The 24430-nt window shown below is 37.7% G+C and overlaps 1 protein-coding gene across 1 annotated transcript in view; it reads right to left on the reverse strand.

Moving 5' to 3' along the window:
- Nucleotides 1-24430, reverse strand: part of LOC136867272 (corticotropin-releasing factor-binding protein) — a 563493-nt gene that overhangs the window by 3575 nt on the left and 535488 nt on the right. The gene's annotated exons all lie outside the window — the stretch shown is intronic.

The raw sequence follows: 24430 nt of genomic DNA on the forward strand, positions 1-24430 counted from the left end.
AAATAATGGAGATTTCATTAACGGACCGTTTTTCGGTGTCGTACAAGTCCCACCGGACTTAAACTCAAAAGCGAGTGCGTGTAGAGATTATTTTTTCTAACTTGAAAAGTACTCGAGATATTTCAACCAAACTTCATATTTAGAATCCACCTGTCCAAAGGTAGGTTCATACCAGCTCAAATTCCCTGAATGGGCTGGGGATTTGTAGGGAAACGAAACAGTCATTTTAAACTCCCACAATATAGACAAGACCAACCTTATTGGAAATCGACCAACCATGATGGAAATCCATTTCTAAAACTTTTTCTCATGTGCATATTTTCTATAGATGGATTAATAAATGGGGTATCATGAACGGTCTGTTTTGCAGGTTACGTCCAGCGGACATAGCCCAAAAGGTGTTGTACTGTACGTTGAGCAGTTTCCTTATCTATATAAATTAAATCGTGACGACCATGTGTCTGCACACTGGCTATTTTGGCGGTATTTTCATACAGTTATCCGTTTCATCTCCGTATTTTGTAGCTTTAGTTTCCTGAAATTCCTTATTTTTACCCCCTCCCCTCCCCAAAGGCAAGTTGCAACACAATCTGCCAGATGAGCTCGAATATTGACATTTGGCAAAATTATGCCTTAGCTAGCAACCGCCGAAATGATTCCAAGACCTTTAAATAGTTCATTTCTTTTACCCTCGAAAAATATCGAAATACTGGGACAATTTTAATGTCGCTTCTTTTCAGGGTATTTCGCAGCTAAACGTTAAGTCGTACCACAAAACGGATGGCACAATCTTGGTTCAATTTGGAGTGATCTGCAACTTTGATCCTATGACGTTTTGTCGTATCTCTGTTAATTATACGTTAGATTTGTCTCCATTTCTCGATTGTTCGTATTTTTACACTTTGTACTCGTATAATTCATACTTTGAATCACTTATAAGAAAGACAGAATCATCTAATTCTACACGAACATTGGTCCACCCAGTATCCATATGTGAGCCAAATTCTATGTTTGTAGCTGTCACGTAAGTATCCAAAACTAATGCGCTGTGAACTAAACTTACCCAAATTTCACCCTCTTCAACGTTTCTAACTCAATCTTATCCATAAATAGATAAAATGTGAAAAAATGTCATAAGACCAGCCGTTTAGACCGCTAAATGAGGCGTCTTATGGTACATGCGTTTGTCGATATGACGTATCGTTTAGCAGTAGTTAATCTGTAAATGAAGATTTGTAATATCGTAAACATGCATATACTTCGTATGTCGATTTATATATATTAATTGAAATCGATTTGTAGCAACATAGAAAGGGTGTGTCTGCCATTATAACTAGTATTTTACAAATCTATAGTGACTCTCAGCAGGAGGGCGTCTGCTATTGTAATCATTTCTCTCCACATCTACCTTGACTGACAGTAGGAATGGGATCCTTCTCCATGTCCTGTGTAACTGGCATTAGGAAGGAGGGACTACCACTGTAATGAATAATTCCCTTCTCGATTTGACTGGCAGAAGTCAAGGGAGTATGCAATTTTGTTCAAAATCCCCTAACGGGTTGTGTTTGGGAGTAGGCAAGTGTGCCCGCCATTGTAAACAAATTTACCCATCTAAAATGTGACTGTCATTAGGCATAGTGGCCTGCTATTATAATGGAAACTCACCATCTCGGTGTGACTGACATTAAGAAAGGAAGTCTGTCACTATAATGACAACAGCACAACTCAGTTTTGACTGGCATTAAGGAAGGTATCTGCCATTATAACAACAACTCTGGGGCCTGCCATGTAATGAAAACTCCCCAAATCAATTGTAACCGCGCAGTAGGTAACGAGGCCTGCAACTATATTGAAAACTTCGCTACTCGATTGTGAATTGCAGTAGGCAAGTGAGCCTGCCATTATCACTACAACTCTGCAACTTGAACTTTATATTGGAAACAACGCACGAGAACCCCCCTCTGCCTTTTCCGGATAATGCCAAGAGACATGGAATTTTAAAACAGTCTTATTCACTGCATGTACAGTGATTTACTTCAATATCCGTATACAATGTAGAATACCGTAGCGAAGCACGGGTACGTTTGTTAGTGTAAAATATTATACCTGTCCGGAACTTGTAATTTAACGCCTTGGAAATGATCTCAAATTTTTGTACCTGATTTCAAGACTTCGAAGTCTCAGACGTTGTTAGAGCTTACTAGCTCATTATTAAACTCTTCTAATGTTTAGTTTTTTATTCAGTTTTCTATCTCTCACTTTCAAGAAAGAAAAGAAATAAAATTTCAAATTTTGTTATGTTAAATGCTGCTCTAAGTAATTCCTTGTTCAGCTATCCAACCCAAGCGCTTCCTATTCCCCTGTGAGCCATGGAAACTCCATAATAATAATAATAATAATAATAATAATAATAATAATAATAATAATAATAATAATAATAATAATAATAATAATAATAGGTGTTTGGTCTCACCTACTGTATTGCAGGTTTTCTGAAATAGGGTCGTCTAAGTGACTTCTCTAACAGTTATGCCATTCCGATTGTGCTTCTGTCTAGCAAGGAAAGCGGAATTCTACTGGAATGGATACTATAACATCTAATTTATTTTATTTATCTTTAAAAAGCCAATAGTGCCATAGTGAGACGATTTTTGACCGCCCTTCAAAAATGTACCACTGATCGACTAAAAAGTAAACTTGTGTCCTCGTCTAGAGGTACCACCGCACTTTTCAGGTACACCCCCAATAGAGCGTGAGCTGCGTAGGCTATACCATTTCAATCACATGCCAGCTCTCCTACCGTTCTTCTCAAGTCCCGGGAATCGTATCCGCGGCGCCGAGAACGGCAGCCAGTAGCGCTAACCTTTGCGCTACGGAGGCGGACACTGATCCACTGAGGGAGCTGGGACTTTTTGACTGAAACAAAAGGCTGAATTTAGGGAAAATTGCCTCTAAGAAGTGAAAAGTGTATCGAAGCCTTAACCTCAGCTTAACGGCACATATGCTGACAATAAACCAATACGGAAGAATTATTACATATTCTACACATACCCAAACAAATTCTCTAACATATGTAGATAAGCAATGCTGAACAATTTTACATACTTTAAGGGAAATAGGGTAGAAGACAGCGGAAGTCCGGAAGGAACTGTGACTCGTTTCTTCGCCATTACCTAATCTGGTAGAGTGCCCGTACTTTAGACATATCCGTTCTCTCGTTATTACCCCATGGTTTTCGCAAGAGATCAACAAACTTTCCCAATTTAAAGTCATTGAAATCTCGCAACCTCTGCATACATTAACAGTGATATATAAACAATGAATAATTATCACATCACCCAGTAACTTATTTACTGTCATGGTAACGAATAACTCTCTCAAACTGAGTACCTTTGCACCATAAGCCTCTTCAGTTGGTAGCATTTCAAAGTACAGTGAATCTGTATGGAGTCTATTTATTCAGTAGGAGCTTGGAAAAGGTTTCCATTCTCGGTATCGCTGTGGAGGACGAGAGAAATCAAGGATTACGGCCGAATTGAAGTGTCGCTCTGGCTAACTCCTTTACCTGCCTTGACAATTGCTTGTGTAGCGCGGCATAAACCTGTAATTGGAAAGTTTCGCCATTATGTGGCTGGAGCGCTGGCTGCCCATGGTACTGACAGGACGCTGTGCACAGTAAATACCATACTTCCAGTATTCAGATGTCTTTTCTAGTACTGCTAATGTGTTCAAAATAAGATCTTCGCTTGTTATTGAGATTTGATTGTTGTGCACTAATTCTTTTTTCCTATTGTGTAGTGCAGTGACTTTTTAATTATGTTCACAAATATTCGGATATATGATATTATTGTGTGTATTTTTAAACTTCGAACAGGAGTAAACAACAAAGGGACACTGTCATTTCACGAATTTCATGCAGACAAGGACAAATACAATGAGTGGCTCGAAGTGATTTCTCGCGAAAACTTTGTCCCAAACATCAGTTCTGTCCCTTCTGCTGTCTGTAGCCTTCATTTCAAAGAAATGTAGAAAAGAAATGAACAGTTCACTTATAGGCAAAAGTAAGAAATTAAGACAAGTTTTTGTACCATCAGTATTCTCTAACTATCCTACTTAAAAGGTACCTAGTACCAAGAATCCCCGAACGAAAATTACCAAAACTGCGCAACCTTCACCCAAAAAAAAAAAAAAAAAAAAATGCAAAAGCCGGACTGAGTGGCTCAGACGGTTGAGGCGTTGGCCTTCTGACCGAAACTTGGCAGGGTCTATCCTGACTCAGTCCGGTGGTATTTGAAGGTGGTGCCTAAAGGAGAAAAATAACTACATTCAAGCTGAAATTATTCGCCAAAAGAGAACTGTGTGCTTCGTTTCACCCAGCGTCATGCTTTCTTTTTAATGCAACGGTTTTCTTGAATTGAACACATACATTCAGGTAGCGCTATGTGCATTTTATAGACAACAGTATATAGAATATTTTTATTAACTACTAGCATTTACCCGTGGATTAACACGTGTGGAATTCCTTTCAGTTTGATAAGAATTTCAACCGATAGTAGCTCCCATTTGGTTTCTTGGTGCGAACAGTGTGAAGCTCATCAGTATGAGGGTATCTGGCGGAATCGACATGTACGACAGTCTCCCAAGCAGACAGCTGAGAGAAATGGAAATCCGGGTGTTGTGGTGGTGGTGAGTTACCTTCCCTACGCTTTGCCTCGGATTACCTTTCCCCCTCCCTTTACCTCCCTCACCACACACCTTCCTCCTCTCCACGCCTCCTTAGCCCTGTACAACCGAGTAGAATCAGCCGTAGAAGAAGGGCGTGTATTTCCTTGAACTGGTACTACTGATCGAAATTACACATTGAAGCACATATTATTCATTATCATATTCTACTGCTTATTGTGCAGTTAAATTTCTGATGATTCTTGGTATTTAAAAAAATATTGGTCAACGCATTATGTAGCTGGAAGAATACTCTTTTAACTCATAAATGTGAAGTTTACAGGAAAATATTTCTTATGACTAGGGGTAATCTGAAAATTTGCGTCATGAAAGTAACGATATAAAATGTGTGATACCGAGCTTGATAGCTGCAGTCGCTTAAGTGCGGCCAGTATCCAGTATTCGGGAGATAGTAGGTTCGAACCCTACTGTCGGCAGCTCTGAAGATGGTTTTCCGTAGGTTCCCATTTTCACACCAGGCAAATGCTGGGGCTGTACCTTAATTAAGGCCACGGCCGCTTCCTTCCCATTCCTAGCCCTTTCCTGTACATCGTCTCCATAAGACGTATCTGTGTCGGTGCGATGTAAAGCAACTAGCAAAAAGAAATTGTGTGATGCGATATTATGTAATATCCGTGCAGATTATGGTATGAAGTTGTTTTTTTTTTTTGCTATTGGCTTTACGTCGCACCGACACAGATATGTCTTATGGCGACGATGGGACAGGAAAGGAAAGTACTGATGGATGGCTATGACTGGGATACATATTATCAAAAAGGGGTGTTAAGGTACAGGAGGTCGATATGTACGTACTCTGTAAATATTAGAAGAATATTCCTGTCAATCACACTCCACAAATAAGCTCACCGGGCAAAAATTTCGTGCGTACAGATAGGTCGTTAAGCTCTAAGGTGACCAGCCTAACATGAACCAGCATGTTTATTTAGACATCACCGGGCGAGTTGGAAGTGCGGTTAGGGGCGCGAAGCTGTGAGCTTGCATCCGGGTGATAGTGGTTTCGAGCCCCACTGTAGGCAGCCCTGAAGAATATATTTAAACATTCTGGATGATCAGGTGTTACCTTTCAACATCTGCATGATGAGTCTACTATTGATAATCCGATTTTTCAAAATGTAAAAACAAAGTTCATCGGGCTGGGCGCATATGTGACGGGTTTTATGAACACTCGCCCACCCTATTACATTTCGATTGGACTGTAAAATTACGTGACTTGAACTCCATTGAAAATGTGTAGGACATGTTCGAACAGCGGGTAAAATGCCGACATCAGCACCCCCGTAATTTGGTGGAACTGCACGATCAAATCCTCAGCGAGTGGCTTAACCCGAATGCGACGTACCTGCAAAATCTTGTGGACTCACTTCCCAATCGAATCCAGGCGGTTATAAAGTACAGAAGTGGAGTTACGTGGTATTAAATGATATTTGTAATTATTTCTCCTTCTTCTTCTTCTTGAGGCACCTTCTCCTAGCGGAGGTTGGCGGTCCACATACCCAGCTCCGGACGTGATGTTGTAGCATGGAAAGTATCTTCTGAAGTGCAGTTGTGCCATCTTCGGATGTCCTTCAGCCATGAATTCCTCCTCCTGCCAACAGACCTTTCCCCTGTATTTTACCTTCAATGATGAGTTGTAATAGCTGGTACCTCTCGCCTCTCATAATGTGCCCTAGATATTGGGGTTTTCTTTTTTTTACAGTAAGTAGTAGTTCTTTTCATTTCTTCATGCGATGAAGGACTTCGTCATTTGACATTTTCAGCACCCAAGGTATTTGGAGTAGGCGGCGATACAAATTCATTTCAAAAGCATCAATTCTTTTCTCTAGATTTTGGTCAAGGGTTCAGCTTACACATCCAAAGAGAAAAATGGAGAATGCATAGCACCGAATCATTCGCATTATTAATTGCACACTTAGGTCCGATTTTGAAAATAGCTGTTTCATGCTAAACAATTGTCTTCTAGCCTTTTCTATTCTAGATTTTATCTCTCTCTTGGAATCACATTCCTCATCTAGCACAGTACACAAGTATTTGAAGGAAGATACTAGTTCAATCGTACTGCCTTTTATTGACAGGTTTTCTGGAATTTTTCTTTTATAGAAGACTACAACTTTGGTCTTGGGAGCATTGACAGACAGGCCAAACTCTTCACTGCGCTGGACTAATTTATCTATCATGCGTTGGAGCACAGGTAATTCATTTGCTATGATAACAGTATCATCTGCGTACCTGATATTGTTAATTGCCTGTCCGTCTATAACTATCCCCCTGTTTTCTCCAGCAACACCTCCCTAAATATTGCCTCAGAATAAATGTTGAATAAGAGAGGTAACAGCACACAAACCTGACGAACACCTTTTCTGATGTTCTTTGGTCGATTTTGACATCTGCGGTTTGATTCCAGTACAGTGCGCTGATAATGCGTAAATCGCATTGGTCAATACCAGTTGATCTTAATATCTCTACCATCTTTTCATGTTTCATACAGTCGAAGTCTATTTTGTAGTCAATGAAACAAGTATATGCATCGACATTCTCCAGGGGTGACTAATGTTTTGCCCGGTAATGTTACATCAGTTATGTTGTTTGAAGTTTTCACTTTATTATTTTAATTAACCGTCTAAGTATGCAGCCTAAAAGTTCCGGATATGTCATTTTTAGCAACAACAACAAAAAACGGTTTGTGCAACTGTCGCCTATAACGATCGTTAATTGGCCGTCCCGTCGGAGCCATTATAACTGATCTCGACTGTATTTCAATTTATGAAATATGTTGTCATGCATGAAGAGTAGACTGGCGAGGTAGCGCGGTTGGCAACAATATATCAAGTCAGTTCCAATCTCCTGGTATTTAGTAGTGTTTAGATAGGAGAAGCCCAGGTTTATATTTTTATTACTGCATTAAATAACCTCTTTTCAGGGTAACATTTTTTCACGCTGTTTTATTCAAAGGTCAATCACAGTCCACTGGTACATCATTACTTGCATATAGTAGTGTAAAAAGTAAGATCATATAAATCATAACTATGTTGTATGCATGTGAAGGATTATACTGTATTTCAATACATATACTTCTTGAAATGCTTTTGCTGCTTCTTTCGTTAGAAACTTATTATTATGCCAAAATTGTAGCTGACTTAGGTTTTGATTAATGAAACATAAAATACATCACAAGACAAAATACAGTAGCTCCCAACGTACGTGAATCGAGGTAAAGGGAAAAGGTTTTTGGGCAGTTTGAGAAGTGTGTTAGTGTAAGCAGCGTTGAGTTCCATTAATAACAAGTACAATATGAATCCGATAGCCGCTAGTACTAGAACAGAAACTCAAGAACGTCCTCACATCCGTATGTCTTGGATTCGTGGTCATACCGGATTTGATGCCAAATGAAAGAGCAGATTCTTTAGCAAAATTAGCAGCCACATCAAACATCGGAATTACATATGATGAATCTCCACTGTGCTATGTTAAGCGACAGATCGTTGCTTACGTTGTTATACAAAGCTTGAAAATGAGCAATAAGAAGTGGGGTCGCCGATTTTAGTTTTCAGTTCTCCCGCTAGGATCGCCTTTCTAAGACACAAGTTCAGCTTGGATCTTGTGACAAGTGCTTGTGAAAATTCACTAATGTACAGCTAATTATGGCACTTACTAAGAAACAACTTGTTCTGAATGTATGAATGAATTTTTGTTGTAGTGCAAATAATCCGTCAATGTGATGTTAACATGTCTTGTTGGAAACTTGTTTACATCAGTATTTTGAGATTATGAGTCGTCCTATTATGGACCCACAGTCAACATGAATTTATACATATTCACAAAGAGTTTTAAAGTGTTTATGAGAATTTATAGTTAATTTATATACACGTAAAAGCTAACACTTAAAAACGTAGTGTTCGTAATGGGTTTTAAGTCCAGAGTATTCATTAGAATCTCACATCACTGCCTAGCCTTAGTTTTAACACTTCTCTGCTCAAAGGTTTGCTGTGTGTAAAATAATATGACACAGGAATCCTGAAATGTGTGGAAAAGCCTTTGAACAGAATGCAGAGCAATTTTTTGGAAAGCTTGTCTTCAATACCGACAGCATCTCTCTCTACCGTCATTCCAAGAAGTTTATCCAAATTCCTGTCAAAGACCAGCTTTGATTTTATTGCCACCTCGGCTTTCATGGGAGGAGCAACCTCTTCATTATCGTGTTGTAAAGATTTCTTTTCTGCAATCAGACGAGCTCGTACCAAAAAGAGTAATTCCTATCTCTCCTCTGGAATGGCCAATGTAAATTTCGACAGTAATATGCAGACCTGTATAGTGAAAGAAATGGCGTATGGCTTTTAGTGCCGGGAGTGTCCGAGGACATGTTCGGCTCGCCAGGTGCAGGTCTTTTTTTGACTTAACTCCCGTAGGTGACCTGCGCGTCGTGATGAGGATGAAATGATGATGAAGACGGACACATACATTCAGCCCCCGTGCTAGAGAAATTAACCAATGATGGCTAACATTCTCGACCCTGCCGGGAATCGAACCCGGAACCCCTGCGACCAAAGGCCAGCACGCTGACCATTTAGCCATGGAGCCGGACACATTTAATGGTATTCTCTCTGAATATACACTTCTGTTTACAAAAAGCTTCAATCTGCTCAATCATGAAATTTAGTTTCAAATCACCTTGTTCAGCTAGTTCTGTAATTTTATTTAGTTGACTCTCAAGTACATACTGCCAACGGCCGTAGCCGTGTTCAAACTCCGGATCCCGTGAGATCTCCGAAGTTAAGCAATATTGGGCGTGGTCAGGAGTTGGATGGGTTGCCACGAGCTGTTGGTGGGGTGGTAAGGGAATGGAGGAGCGGAAAGGAACTGGCCACCTTACCGCACGTAAACTCCGGCTCAGGAACACCTCTGCGGAGGTTCGGACCTGCCTTCGGGCAGAATAACCCTTACCTACCAAGTACATACTGTATGTTTCATTTTTGAGTCGATGCATCCTTTCTTACAAAGTGGTAGTAATATTTGTCTGCTTCACAAGTGCTGCTTGTTTCCTACATTTGTTAACTATTCTTTTCAGTTTCAAACCTACTTTACTTCTGTATATTTTAAGTTTAAAAGAACACTCTGTGCCTGTGGTGTTATATAAAGGTTCACTGATAATTACATGTGGAGGGTCCTTCCCTTCGCTGGCTGCAGATGTGGGTGGTTCTACATGAAGTTCGGTTTTCTTGTAGATTTAGCTTCGTTTTCCACTTCTGTAGCTTTCCTCTTGTGTGGTCTTCCTGCATGTGATTGTGTTTGTGTCCGGGAAAAACTTGAACAGCTTGAATGACATTTGAAAGTAGGATTTATAGTGCTGTGTTTACACTAATCTGAGTCTTTAAAATGCCTACTGCAAACAGTGGAATGCACACTAAATTTCCACAGAGATTCCAGTCTATTTCCTTGACGAGAAATTGCCAAACACCACTTATTTTAAGTTCCTCCTCTTTCAGAAATCTGTGAAAAATACCACATCCTTTTGAGGTCTTTGATGTACAGTAAGAAACACTACAGCACACCACGTTTTTTAAAGAATTATCTGATGTTCGCATTACATAAATACGGTCATTAATTTTAGTCGCACCGAGCTCGATAGCTGCAGTCGCTGAAGTGCGGCCAGTATCCGGTAATCTGGAGATAGTGGGTTCAAGCCCCACTGTCGGCAGCCCTGAAGATGGTTTTCCGTGGTTTCCCATTTTCACACCAGGCAAATGGTGGAGCTGTACATTAATTAAGGCCATTGCCGCTTCCTTCTTATTCCTAGGCCTCTCCTATCCCATCGCTGCCATAAGACCTATCTGTGTTGGTGCGAGGTAAAGCAAATAGCAAAAATAAAAGTAGTTGATAAATTAAAATCACCCGCGCTAGAACAAGAAAGCTCCTAAAGTACAAAAATACGTCTTGGCATGCTCGTGAATGTTTGAATGAGAACTTCGCTTGCGCAATTTTATGACTAAGAAGAAGAGCGCACATAGCGGCAAAGCGATGCGTTTTACGAGCCTGAGTGGAAACCATTTTCACAACCAGCGAGGCCTTGTATTTCCCAGCCTTGTATAATAGCGTAAGCAACGAAAATGATAATTTAAACATAGCTATTCGTAGATTCAGACGGATATGGGCCGCATTATAAAATAATTTCTTGAAGAGCATGAAAGAGGTCTAACCTATCATGCGTTGAGTTTTCATCGTTAGAACAGTTTCAGGAGCTTTAAACAATCTAAGAATGGCAGAAAACTTTAATTGACCAAGGTTTTTCAATTAATGTACAGTTCTTTGTATATTTTCAGTTTACAAATAAACATGTTTTAGTTCTTGGACATATATGGAAGTTAGAAGTATTTATAGCTGTATGATACCTGAGACGTAAGATTATATCTACGTAATAGATGGGCTTGTTCTTGCTCATCTTTTGTCTTGTAACGGAAAGTACGTTGAAGATCAAATGTATTCCTGCATTGAGATACCATCGAGGAGAACAGTATGGAATGTCTATCTAACCAATATGACAAAACGAAATGGTTCAATAATTATTACCCTCTGGTCGTATTGCCTTGTTGAGGGTTGTTCTAGGTCTTACTTGTACAACCTCTTCACATCCAAGACCAAAAGTAGTTAAACACACATTATTGGGAGCTAGGAATAGAAAGTATCATGGCTTACCTTCCCGTAAAATTTACTCTGTATTAATAAAATCTGTCTCTGCCAGGACAAGGAGGGTAACTTTACATGTCTAACTGGTGAGATCGTCTCGCAACATAACGATAAATCACTTGCTCACCTTCTGGTGAAACAATGTCCGTACCACAAGTCTGAGGGCGACTGAGAAAGATATAAAGTAACTGTAGCTGACAGAGTTTCAAAGCAGATAGGCTATAATACAGTTTCTGAACAAGTCCGTGGATTTTAGGAAATCTATTGAAGAAAGGTACTCTTTGGTGGGAGCTACACCGGAAGGAAATATGACAATTCTGGGCTAAGATCAAAGCCGAATGGTTAAATAAACGTGGTCTCAAGCAGGCCTAATTGAAATAAAAAATAAGAAGAAAATTGTCTACTTTCTTTCTTAACATACAGTGACCAAATAACTCAGATTTACCATTGGGAAGGCTATATATTTCACAGGATGCTTGTGATGGATTTTGTAGATAGGGGTACCTTAATATGTAATTTAACCTCTGTTTGATGAGATTTCCTGGTGACTATTGTCTATATAGTATAATATTACTCGGTACGTGTGCTGTCACAATTGCTGTATTGATATTTTATTCAAGTAGGCTTACTCCAAGTGAGTGTGAAAAATCTGTAAGTTCAGTCTTACTTAAGGTAGTCATCAGAAAACGTTCTACTCCTACCTTGAACCCTTCAAATCCAATAATATCATACCGCGAGTATTTGATTCTAGACACGGAATTCAAAGTAATATATTTTCAATAATTCACAATGATAATACGACAATATAATCAAATTCTCCACATTCGAAAACACCATAATTACTGTAGTTATCTTATCTTTTGCCCCAAACTTATGACGGGTTTTAAATTTTCTTTTTCTTTTTATTTCAACTTACCATTATGAACTGATTATGATTTATTAACGACCTAGCATTTTGCGACCAATACCATGGGCTAAATATGTAGCAAATACGTTTGAAAAATAAAGCTCGTACACGTTGTTCATACTGACGTTTTAAAGAAACTCGCTATGTAAATAGGATGTCTACTAGGCAGAATTATACATGTATGCTTTTTGAACCTTCTACGTAGAATTACTGAATTACCTACAAAGGCTGCTGAGTCAAGGTTAGCAGTGGTGCGATCTAGCGGAGAGAACTGCAAGTCGAAATTGACCATGCATTTAATGCCGCCCTCACGTGTTCATAATGAGGCCGGTGGAACATCTACGCTTCATTTGTAAATCAGGTCGCCCATTAAGGTGCTCATCATACTGTTGTGACAGGTTATCGTCTAAGTTGACTACTGCGCCCATCCTGCGTCCAGGTATGACACACAAAAAATACTCCGGTAGTTCGTTAACATCTCAGAGTAAATCTTCATGAAATTACTCGTATTTACGTGAATTCATAGAGAAAGTCGACCGCATGCGAAAATAATTCTTCTCCGGATGAACGTCTCCATCCTATCGCATTTTCTATCACCGCAAGTACCATGATAAATCGCAAAAATCAACTTGAAACTAGATTAACCTAGGACAACTACCTATAAATCACTTACTCACATATTTAAACATCAATAATAAGTTTATTAAATTAATTGAATTATGAAGTGAAGAGGAAGCATGTTTTTCCAGTATCTGTCCAATAAATCATAAAATAAATTAACATTGCGTCTGCATTTCACTGAAGTCAGCGCTGGCTTAGTAAAGTTGAATTTCAATCCTGACGTGAGCTAACATCTCGTTTCCCATTCTCATTTGATACGAAAATATTAAGTTATTTATTTTCATCAATTAAATAATAATCAAATTTAAAAGAAGTCTAATCAATCGTATCACTGATTAATATACACTTAATTCATCTCTAAATGTTTTCTTTTAAGTCTCGTAATCTAAATTGTTCTATGCATATCGCATCTTCTTTGACGTTTCGTTGAATGGCATGCTAAGGTTACTAATCCCTATTGCCATCTATAATCTTCGCACCTACCATCATAATCTTACTATATTTACGTATTTGTAAAATCATATAGTATCTTTCAAAAATAAAAAATCTAAACCTCATTACTAACTAAAGTAGTTCTTAATTAGCCTTGTTAACATCCTCTCATTACGTGTTTGACTTTACATGAAGCCTTATTTGCAATGACAATTTAATCTAATTTTAACTATTATCTCTGACGTCGGTGTTATTCTACATAGCTACACACTCATTTCTTTCTTCAATTCGTGCATTACCTTTGTATGATATTTGCTATTAGTATTTCCTTATAACACAGCTGTATTTTGATATAGCAGAAACCATCTACTCTAAAATACGCGTCTGGGTTTGCCATGCATACTTTGTTTCACGTTATTCCCTCATTTAATGTACTTGCTTCTAATATTTGATCTATAATCTGAATATTAATATCAGAATCCCTCATTACGTCTTGATTGCAACTATCTCCCTAATATTTCATTCCAGTTCTTTCATATAACTCCATTTACTTCTATATATCGCTCAATTCAATCAATTATAACAACAACATGATCATGTTTCTTCATATCATAACCTCTTCATATTTAACACAATTCCTACGACGTATTAAACTTCGTTGCAACTATATTCTCTTCATTGGATCATAATTTTTCACACATAATAATATTTAATCTCTAGCATTACGTCATACCATCTCATGACGTAACTCGACAAGGAATAACCCATATAAATTACACTTCCTTTCTATATCATTACATAATGACGCTTAATTAGCATGTTCGGCTTCAAAACCCATTTCTGAAATATAATGAAAGCAAATACTCTCATTCTGCTGTGTGAAATCTTCACTCCTCCTTGCAAATAATCATAATTTCATTAAATATCATAATATACTCAACGTATGTATAATCACTTCTTCGAGACATATCGATCTTGTCACAAATAAACTTCGTAAGATATAATATAAAACATTGCACTTTACTGAGTCACTTGCTATCTTAAATACTTCACACTTATTTTAAATTTTAAGAGATTATAACATCAACCTTAATTAAGAACCAATATTTAGCACACTTAGCTTGTACATTCAGCGGGTATGGCAAATTTTGCAGCTCTCAGTGCTACATCTCTGGTCCTCGGCCGGCTGGATCTATGGGTCAGCTGGAGTACTCTCCTTTATCAGGTCAGGTCAGCTGGATGGTTACATATTCATCTCCAGGTCGGTCCATCTCGAAATAAGCAAGTCATGCTCATCTTCTTGCTTGAACTAGTATTAACATAAAATAATTACAACGAGTAAGAGTTCATTTTGGAGTTTCTTAAAATTAAAATATCTCGTCAGTACTCTCGTATTTTCTTCGTTAATCTGATTTATGCCAAATATTTTACACTGTGTTCAGTGTACCTTTGTATCTTTGCCTTATTATTTTTTATATATAGTTTTATATGACAATTCTGTTCTTGGAGGCTTATAAATTTCTTAATTTCGCTCTTGGAACTGATTCTTGATTATTTTTCTGTCCTCCAAGCTCTATTTTAATAAGTTTTGACGCGCGTATTGCTCCTTGTCAGTCCAACTGGTGAACGTATTATTCAAATTTTGCTTATTTCACGCCGCGATTCATCTCTTCTACGATGTATGCCGTGTATTATGCCGTATCTTCTTCCTTAGAACGGGTAATGTTTGCGTATTTCGTTTATCTCGGCAACTGTTCTTCCTTTCCGAAGCAGCTAAAATGGTGTGTGTCCGTTCTGTATCTCATCCAATTGGTAAGTGTAGTAATAATATATTATATTTTACTTGTTTCATTTCAAACAATTCACTTGATACTGTTCTGTTCTCTCCTCACAGCCTCTTAAAATTTGTGTGTTCTTTATTTGGTCTTGGCCTCCTGTGAACTCTAAATTTATGGTTCATTAAATATAATTCTGGCCTGTGTGGTCCATATCTCCACTTTGACGCCATTTTGTAACACGTCAGAAAATGCAATGGTCACACTGACTAACGAGTAGCTAACAATCGGATAAAATGAATTAAGGCTGGTAAGTCAAGCCCTCATCGAACATTTGTAGTGATTATCGTGTCCGCCTCCAGGGCGTAACAGAGATCTGTCGTTTTCGGTGACCCAGATTCAATTCCCGATAGTATCTCAATTTTAAGAATGGCAGCAGGGATGATAAACGTTTAAAACGGTACTGCAGCTCATTTCCAATCGGGGTGTGCCTGAAGAGAGTGCACCACTTCAGGTCGAGAACATGAATTTACTTTAGCGATTATAATTTCTATAATTTTCTGGATAAAAATATTCAGCTAGATGTGGAATTAATTCGAAACAGCTGGTTAAATGTTAAATGAAATCTATGCGTGACCTACTCTGAGCTTCACAGAAAACTATGTTTGACATCGCTCGCCTTTGTAAGATAAACAAAACCGCTGCACTCCCCCAGAAAATACTTTGAAATGGTTATGAAACAACAACTAATATTATATTCTGAAAGAAAATTGGGTCAAGGTTGCTGCATTAGAGCAGTAAATGTTTCTAGATCGATATGGGCTTGAATAGTGTGGGGAACAAATTTCATTGAAAATGTGTATACGATCGAGTAAATTCAGAAGTTTAACTCACACGTCAGTAAACGCATATTATTTTTATAGCATACTTAATTAATACATTGGGCAAGGGGATAGTTTACTAAGTACAAAGTTCCTGTTACTGCAATCCTCGAAGTACTGACACTTCCTCAGTAAAATTAAGTTGTTATTAACTAGTATTTGAAATACTGTTCATGGTACCGTTTTATTGATATCGTTTTTTATTACACTCAACCTTTCCTGAAATTACTTCACAGTGCAAAAATAAGACGACACTGGGAGAAGTTAGCAAAGTTATTGGGAGAGTAAAGTCAAACGTAGTAAGTCAAGAAGGGTTCACGAAAGTAAAGCCTACAGGTAAAACAAAGATGAAAGTAAATGTTTATACTATATTCTAAAGAAATGGGGAAGTAAACTGGTGGAATATTTAATATATACCAGTTAAAAATTGGAAACGAAACTCAGCTGTATACAAATGTTTCTCACGTTATACTGGTCCATGAATTGTTCTCTAAGGCAACATGGACAATATTACTTTGTTAAAGTCTAGGGAAATTAAGTATGTAGATTGTAGTATATATATTAATTAAATCACGCCGTATTCTAATTAGTTTGCATATGTCTTAGTGAATATTCTTATTTACTTGAGGTGTCGAACTGGTATTGTAGGTCTGAGATGATTAATGCGGTGGCCTTCACAGGGAAATCACGTTTCCGGGATATTCAATCTATGAACCTCTACAGCATGTCCGAAAAGTTTTACTTCTTTACAATAGCACCTTCAATACTCCTTTCAGACCATTCCCTCTCTGTTCAATCTCTAATCACTTACAATTTTGGTTATTACCCTAACAATCTTTTCCTTACATTTTATTCTTTATTTGTCTTTCTAGTGTATATTATGCTGTAAGCCTTTGGTAAGAAAATATTGTGAAAACTGCATTTATCAAGAAAACATTTATGGATTCCGTTATTATGGGATATGGGTATTTTTTACCTCATCTTATCGAATAATAATAATCTCTCTATTGATATAGACTTGTAGATACGCCAAGTAGTCAGAAATTTTCCCCGTTCGAGTTCTTAAAGCACTGGAAAACCAATGACACTGTGTTGCAAATTAATCCAGCTTGAAACGCAGTTGACGTCAAATGGAATTAAACGGAAATATGATAGTTCATAAACTGGGCCATTAAAGTCTTCTTGGACAACGGTTGTTCACTTCATCACCTGGTGTTATTAGGCATGGGAAGTCTTTACCACTTTTCCCAACACTTTAGTTCAGAGATAGATCGAAGCTTTCCGTTTTCTTTATCTTATTACTGTTACGTTTATGGCTGAAAATTGGTTCGTTTACCCTTTAGAGCAAATTTAAGCACCAAGAGTTTGCGCGAATTTTACCATGTGTATCATCCCTTTGGCTGCCATTGGCATTAAGAAGCGCCGCACTGACAAAACATTTGCCCTAAAAGGGGTTCTTTGATGTTCTAACAAATCTACTGCTAGCTATGTCGTATTTTAGCACTCCTAAATTGCAAATGTCTAGATGCAATTTCAAAACTTACAGCACAGGTGCTGAGCATCCGACTACTTCGGGACCGATCTGACCACCTATGTGATTGTGGGAGCTGTAATATGAAAAGGTAAATGTCAAATGAAATTGATATGATCGAGAATAGAGATGGGTATCCTAAAACGTGAAGGTCAGTACTGCTCTACAATTTGATTCACACTCGTCACAAAATACTGGGGAAAACTACATTTAGGATATATTCAATGATTGGAATTTGAGCCTCCGATTTCTGAACGAGGCAGCATACTATTTTTCGCAGAACGTGAGTTGTCATGATTAATCATGAAAGTGATGCCACAGTAATCGGCCGTTTCTAACACCAAACTGCACATACTCTATCTTACTTTGTGTTAGGGTGGTTGTGATTGTTACATTAAAAGTTAAAACAACGTGAATTTCCGCTTTCCTTTTTGTACTAGTGATAGGGAATTATGGGCCTTATACTGCACAGAAGAAAGGTAACGTGAAAATAAAATAAACGTAAAGGTCATAAATTCATTATTTAAAGTTAAAAACTTCATAATTGTTCCGTATTGAACTTAGAATCGCAATGTAGAAAAACACAGGTTCCACCTATTCAATACACTGATATACAGTTGCACAAACTTATGTTAAAACATGTTTAATTCGTGACCAGATTCGACACATATTTGGTGCAGTCATCAGCCGACTGAAAGAACCGGGCAAGAAGTATACAATTATCAACACACAAAAAAACACATTCAAGGATAACTGTAAGTCATATAACACTTTCATAAAGAAGTGATCAATTGAATTTCATATAGCTTTTACTCTCTTGCTGTGAGTATTAAAAGAACTGAAGGATACAAGTAAAATGTAACACTTTTACACGAATATATCTTTTTGTGGAGATCGTAAGCACTCCTGCTGAGAGCTTTGAAGTCAGTATATTAGATCTTGAGGTTAAAAAGGATCTTGAAGGGTGCAGCTTAATTTACAATTGTTGCTAGGCAAGGAATTACATGCTTGTATTTTTGGTACTTCTAAAGTTGGATAGTGATATATATATACTCTTAGAGTATTTTGTAGGATATAAACTTAACAGTTTTGATATGGGTTTATGAGATCTATAGAAAAAGGAAAATAAGTTAGAAATAAAAACAGGGAAAAATGGTAAGATAAGTAATACTATGAGGCTCACCTTGTTTAGCTTGCCGTGAAGTATAAGAGGAAGTAAGAACAGAAATTGAGCAAAGGGTGGGGAAAAGAGTGGGGTAAGGGAGTAAGGGGAGTTGTCTAAGGTGGATCAGGGGGCGTTGTGGTAGGGGCAAGTAGCGCGAGAAGGTGTTGTGTATAACATGAAAAAATTTTCCACTTTTCAACTTGAAGCTTTTGAAAACTAAGAAAAGGAAGTCAGAAAGGATGTTCGGTTGTTCAGACAAGTCATAAAGGTTTCGGTTAGGATTAAAAAATTGATCGAGGAGTATTGAATAATTTTCAGTGATATCAAGAAGAGGGCCTTTTCTTAGGATACTGTGAATTTCAATATATTGGTCTAACGTAGTGACATGGTTTTCGTCCTGCATGTGTTGCCCTATTGCTGAAAAATTTATTGTATTTTATCACGTTAACGTTTTCTGAGTATCTAATTTTGAAGTTACGTCCTGTTTGTCCCATGTGAGAAGAATTACAGGTATTGCATTTAAAGCGGTATAGGCCTGACCTTGAAAAGACGTTAGTTCTGTTTAATGAATAGCAGTTATATATCACTTCCATGTTTCTATTATTAGTTCGAAGGGAAATTTTGGAATTATGTTTCTGAAGGTATTGGCAATGCTGTAGACGTCTTCATTGAAGGTGAAGGCAGAGTAAGCTGCTAGTTTAGGATCGTCATTTGAGAGAGTTGTATTTGTTCGGTGTTTAAATTTATTGACTATTCGTTCAATAAAAGATCTGCTGTAACCATTAAATTTAGCGATGGAGCGCATGATATTAAGTTCTTTATTTAAATTTTCTTTAGATAAAGGTATTTTTGAAAGCGAGGTTAACCATACTGTTGTAAAAGGCACACTTACGTAATTGTGGGTGTGAGGAAACTTGTCTTATGGTAGTAGCTGTTTGTGTGGGTTTCCTGCAAATCATATATGATAAAGAATAAGGTAGTCTGCTAATTGTTATATCTAGAAAGTTGATTTATCTGTTGGATTTAGTTTCAAGGGTGAATTTAATATGAGGATCAATCTTGTTGATATTATTTAGGGCCGATGATCTAGACGTTAGGCCCCTCTAAACAAAAAGCATCAATCATCAAGCGAGATTATTTAGAGTGGAGGATGCATTAATAATCCTATCATCTAGAATTACCAATGTGTCAGGCCAAAATACTATATTCTTGAAATTATCGTTGTTATCGATTAAAGTGTGTTCCATAAGTACATCTCTGCCAAGATCCCCGAGGCCGGTGATCCCATTGCCAAGCCACCTTGTTGGTATACTATACTGTCAAATGTGAAAAAATTGTTATTGACTACCAATTTTAAGATGGCCATGAAATCAAGAACCTCAAATTTACTCAGGTGACTATATGTATTCAAGTTTCTTTCAATAATGGGAAATATTTTTTATTGTATTAATGCTAGGGTACATGTTGACAATATCGAAAGAATCTAAAGAATGGTGTGGTTGAATTTAAAAGTTATTCAATTTCTCAACTAGCTCTATAGTGCTCTTAATAGACTTTTCGACAAAAACTTATAATTATTCTTTAGAAATTTCTGAAAGAATTGGGATAATTTGTATAGTGGGCTGCGTCTGTAATTAATAATAGGGCGAATGGGGACATCAGCCTTGAGGATTTTAGGGAAATCTTTTGCAGTTGGCAGACCCGGATTCATGTTCAAGATCGATTTTTTTCTCATGATCGGTAAATAAGAAAGAGGTGTTCGTTAATATTTGTTTAAGAAGACGTTGACTATGTTGAGTTGGGTCTTTCTTAATTACTGAAAAATAATTATTGCAGAAAAAGTTTTTGTTTTTTTTATGTATCCTATTTTATCCTCAACTAGCTGTTAGTCCCGGATTCGCTCGCGAGGAGTTGTTAAGTTGATAAAAATGAATTGTTCCTCGGTACTGCATTAACTATAAGACTATCTGAAAATCCCTACTAAAGTATAAGAACTCACCGAAAAATTGCATTTCATTTATCCCAGAACCTCTTTGTAAACCACGTTCGTGGCATTGCCTTTTGAGGATAAGAAAACCCGGCCACTGGCAGAGCTAAATCTGGAACATGCGACATGGAACTCTACATGTGAGGAACAGTCCTCTTTTAAGTCGAAAAGAAAAAGGATTCTTTATTTCTAAAGGCGATTCCAAACACCGATTTTGACGTCTGTAACATCTTAGTTTTTGAAATATAAGTATCCTCATAAAGAGAATTCAATTCATACTTCACTTATTTTTCGATCTCCATCTTAAGTTGATTTTCCGAAAACAAAATGTACGTGTTTATTTTTTAAGGGGATTACAAATGCCAATGTTCACGTCTGTAACATGTTACGTTTATGAGATATACTGTAGATATACTCATTTTAAAAACTGACCCATTCTTTTGCTGAGTTGTCAGCGTTGACGCCTTCGATTCACAGGGTTTCGGGCTCGATTTAGGGCTGGGTAGTGCATTTTAATCGCTTGTGATTAATTCATCTGGCTCGGGGACAGATTTTATGTGTTTGTCCCAACACTCTCCTCTTCATATTCACTCAAGACACAGCACTACCACCCACAACAGGAACACGCAATAGTAATTACATTCCCCCCCACACACACACACACACACGAGGTTTGTGTCACGAAGGGCATCCAGCCGTAAAACAGGGAAAAATTCACATGTGCTACACAGTTCGCACCCGCGACCCCACAGGTGTGGAAAAGTGGTAGAAGAAGATGATGCTCATTTAAAAAATTCACCCGCCTTTTTTATTATTTCACCCCCTTAAGTGGATTTTCCAAAAAAGTTAATTCATTTATTTGTAAAGGAGATTCCAAATATCTATTTCCGTGTCTGTAACATGTTAGCTTTTTGTGATATATTGTACATAATCTCGCTGCTGTAGGAATACTGGAGCTTATGTTGCCATGGTTATGGCAGTTCATTTCTTTATCCGATTCCTAGAGCAGGGGTAGTTTGGTGCCAATATCTCCATAACGGTTGATTTTAGGACCTTAAAACATGGTTTTAGGGCCCGAAGGGCTTACCGAGTTTTTTCTTTGCGTCAAGGGGCTTAAAATGAGCTTTGTTTTGTCCTTGAACGACAAATTCGATTTCTCCTATATTAGCCTATAATTTTTATATTTTTATACATTCCCCCGTCGCCCCCCTCCGCCCCTCAAATTGTTTTGGAAATAAAATACAGTTCATGTTACTCACTGGCAGTGTATCTTTCTATAAGTGAAGTATTTTTTTAAATCGGTTCAGTAGTTTTTGAGTTCATCCGTTACAAACAAATATACAAATTTTTCCTTTTTATAATACTAGTATAGACAACGGTCGTGTTACCTTCATCGGCTTTTGTAATGATGAGATTATTATCTTCAATTTTCTTTTTTTGCTTGCCGGGCTGAGTGGCTCAGACGGTTAAGGCGCTGGCCTTCTAACCCCAACTTGGCAGGTTCGATCCTGGCTCAGTCCGGTGGTATTTGAAGGTGCTCAAATACGACAGCCCCGTGTCGGTAGATTTACTGGCACGTAAAAGAACTCCTGCGGGACTAAATTCCGGCACCTCGGCGTCTCCGAAGACCTTAAAAAGTAGTTAGTGGGACGTAAAACAAATAACATTAATTATTATTACTTTTTTTGCTTGAAAATGAGTTCTCTTTCAGTGAAAGTGTCTCTATTAGCAGGTTTTGTATTTGTAATAGAGGTGCGAATCTTATTTAATTTTCTCTTTACATCTAGTCTTATTTCGTCTTGTAATGCTAGGGGCATTTTACTGATATCTGTTTCAGATTTCGTAACTAAATTAAAAAGTGTATTTAATTTATTTGAGTTAGGCCAATTATGTTTAGGACCATAAGAGATGATCTAGTTTTCATCATCATCTAGGGTTGTTTTTGATATATTGACTACAGGTGGATGGAATTTCCTTATTATGTAGTCGGGATTGCTCTGTTCTTTGGTTACTTTGGAGCAGCTTGCCTATTTTCAAGCGCTCAATGGGACATATTTCAAACCCAAGTTGACAACAGATTGTTCAATATACTATCTGAAAACAAAGTACCCTGGAAAAAAGCTCAACACGTTCAAAATCAACTCAGCGCTAAGCAGAATTGTTACGAAAGTAACCCCACTCCTTCCCCTATCTTTGCTCAATTTCTGTTCTTACTTTCTCCTATTCTTCACGGCAAGCTAAACAAGGTGAGCCTCATAGTATTACTTATCTTACCATTCTTCCCTGTTTTTATTTCTAACTTATTTTCCTTTCTCATAAATCCATATCAAAACTGATATAATCTAAGAGTTTTTATATAAATCACTATCCACCTTTAGAAGTACCAAAAATAAAAGGACGGTATTCTTTGCCTAGCAATAATTGTAAATTAAGCTGCATCCTTCAAGATTCTTTTTAATCTCAAGATCTAACATACTGACTTCAAAACTCGCAGCAGGAGTGCTCATGACCGTCACATTGCTTACGATCTCCACAAAAAAGTTCTTTGTGTAAAAGTGTTACATTTTACTTGTATGCTTCAGTTCTTTTAATACTCACAGCAAGAGTGTAAAAGCTATATGAAATTCAATTGATCACTTCTTCAAGAAAAGTTTTATATGTTTTACAGTTATCCTTTAATGTCTTTTTTGTGTCGATAATTGTATACTTCTTGCCCTGTTTTTTCAGTTGGCTGATGATGGCACCAAATGTGTGTCAAAACAGGTCCCGAATTAAACATGTTTTAACATAAGTTTGTGCAACTGTATATCAGTGTATTGAATAGGTGGAACCTCTTCCTTTTTAACATTGTGAGGGCCATAAAAGGCATAAAATGCTCTATCACTCACATATAAAACAGTCCATACCGGAATAAGACAAAATCACTTTCAAATATCGCAGGCTCACTAATGCTCAACAAGCCAGCGCTCTGCCATCCTAAGCACTCAGCCCGAAAGGAGGGCACGTTACTTGTGTATCACTTTTACAAGCAGAATTCTGGTGAATAAACAAGTGCTCAGGTATATGAATTATGAATTCAAAACACTTCTACAAGGAAGGTGCGATAATGAGCCATTAATAAACATTATAAAGAGTTTAGTCTGAAAGCATCTGTGAAATTAGCTAAGTGCCTCTACAATACTTTATTTACAATTAGTTCTATGACTTCGCAGCTCCCCACCTCTTATCTTTAACTTATTAAGAACTGAATCTGCCAGGACACTGCCCTTGAGGTGGTAGAGGTGGGATCCCTTGCTGATTCCGAGGGAAAAACCAACCCTGGAGGGTAAGCAGATTAAGAAAGAAAGAACTGAATCTAACATTGTCACATTTTTCTTCCTCTACTTCACATACCCTCCAGTGTCCGAGTCCATTATTCTCTTGGTTTCTTTATGCTAGTGTTTTAACTTTGCACTATCTAAGTTTTCTGGACCATGATACAGAAACGCGCTAGGAATGAGAAATAGGTAATAGTGGCTTTAATTAAGTTATATACTCAGTATTTGTTTACTTTAGGGCTTTAGGGCTGCCGATGCGAAACCGGCTCACTCGGTCCATTAATCTCTGGGTAACCTCCCCTCCTCCATTCACCTCACATGACCCGCCATAGAGCCGCATAGCATCTTTCATCGAGTTCGTTCGATCTCCTCAGTCTGAATACCCTCCGTTTG

The sequence above is a fragment of the Anabrus simplex genome, chromosome 3, assembly GCF_040414725.1.
Source record: "Anabrus simplex isolate iqAnaSimp1 chromosome 3, ASM4041472v1, whole genome shotgun sequence".
Taxonomy (NCBI): domain Eukaryota; kingdom Metazoa; phylum Arthropoda; class Insecta; order Orthoptera; family Tettigoniidae; genus Anabrus; species Anabrus simplex.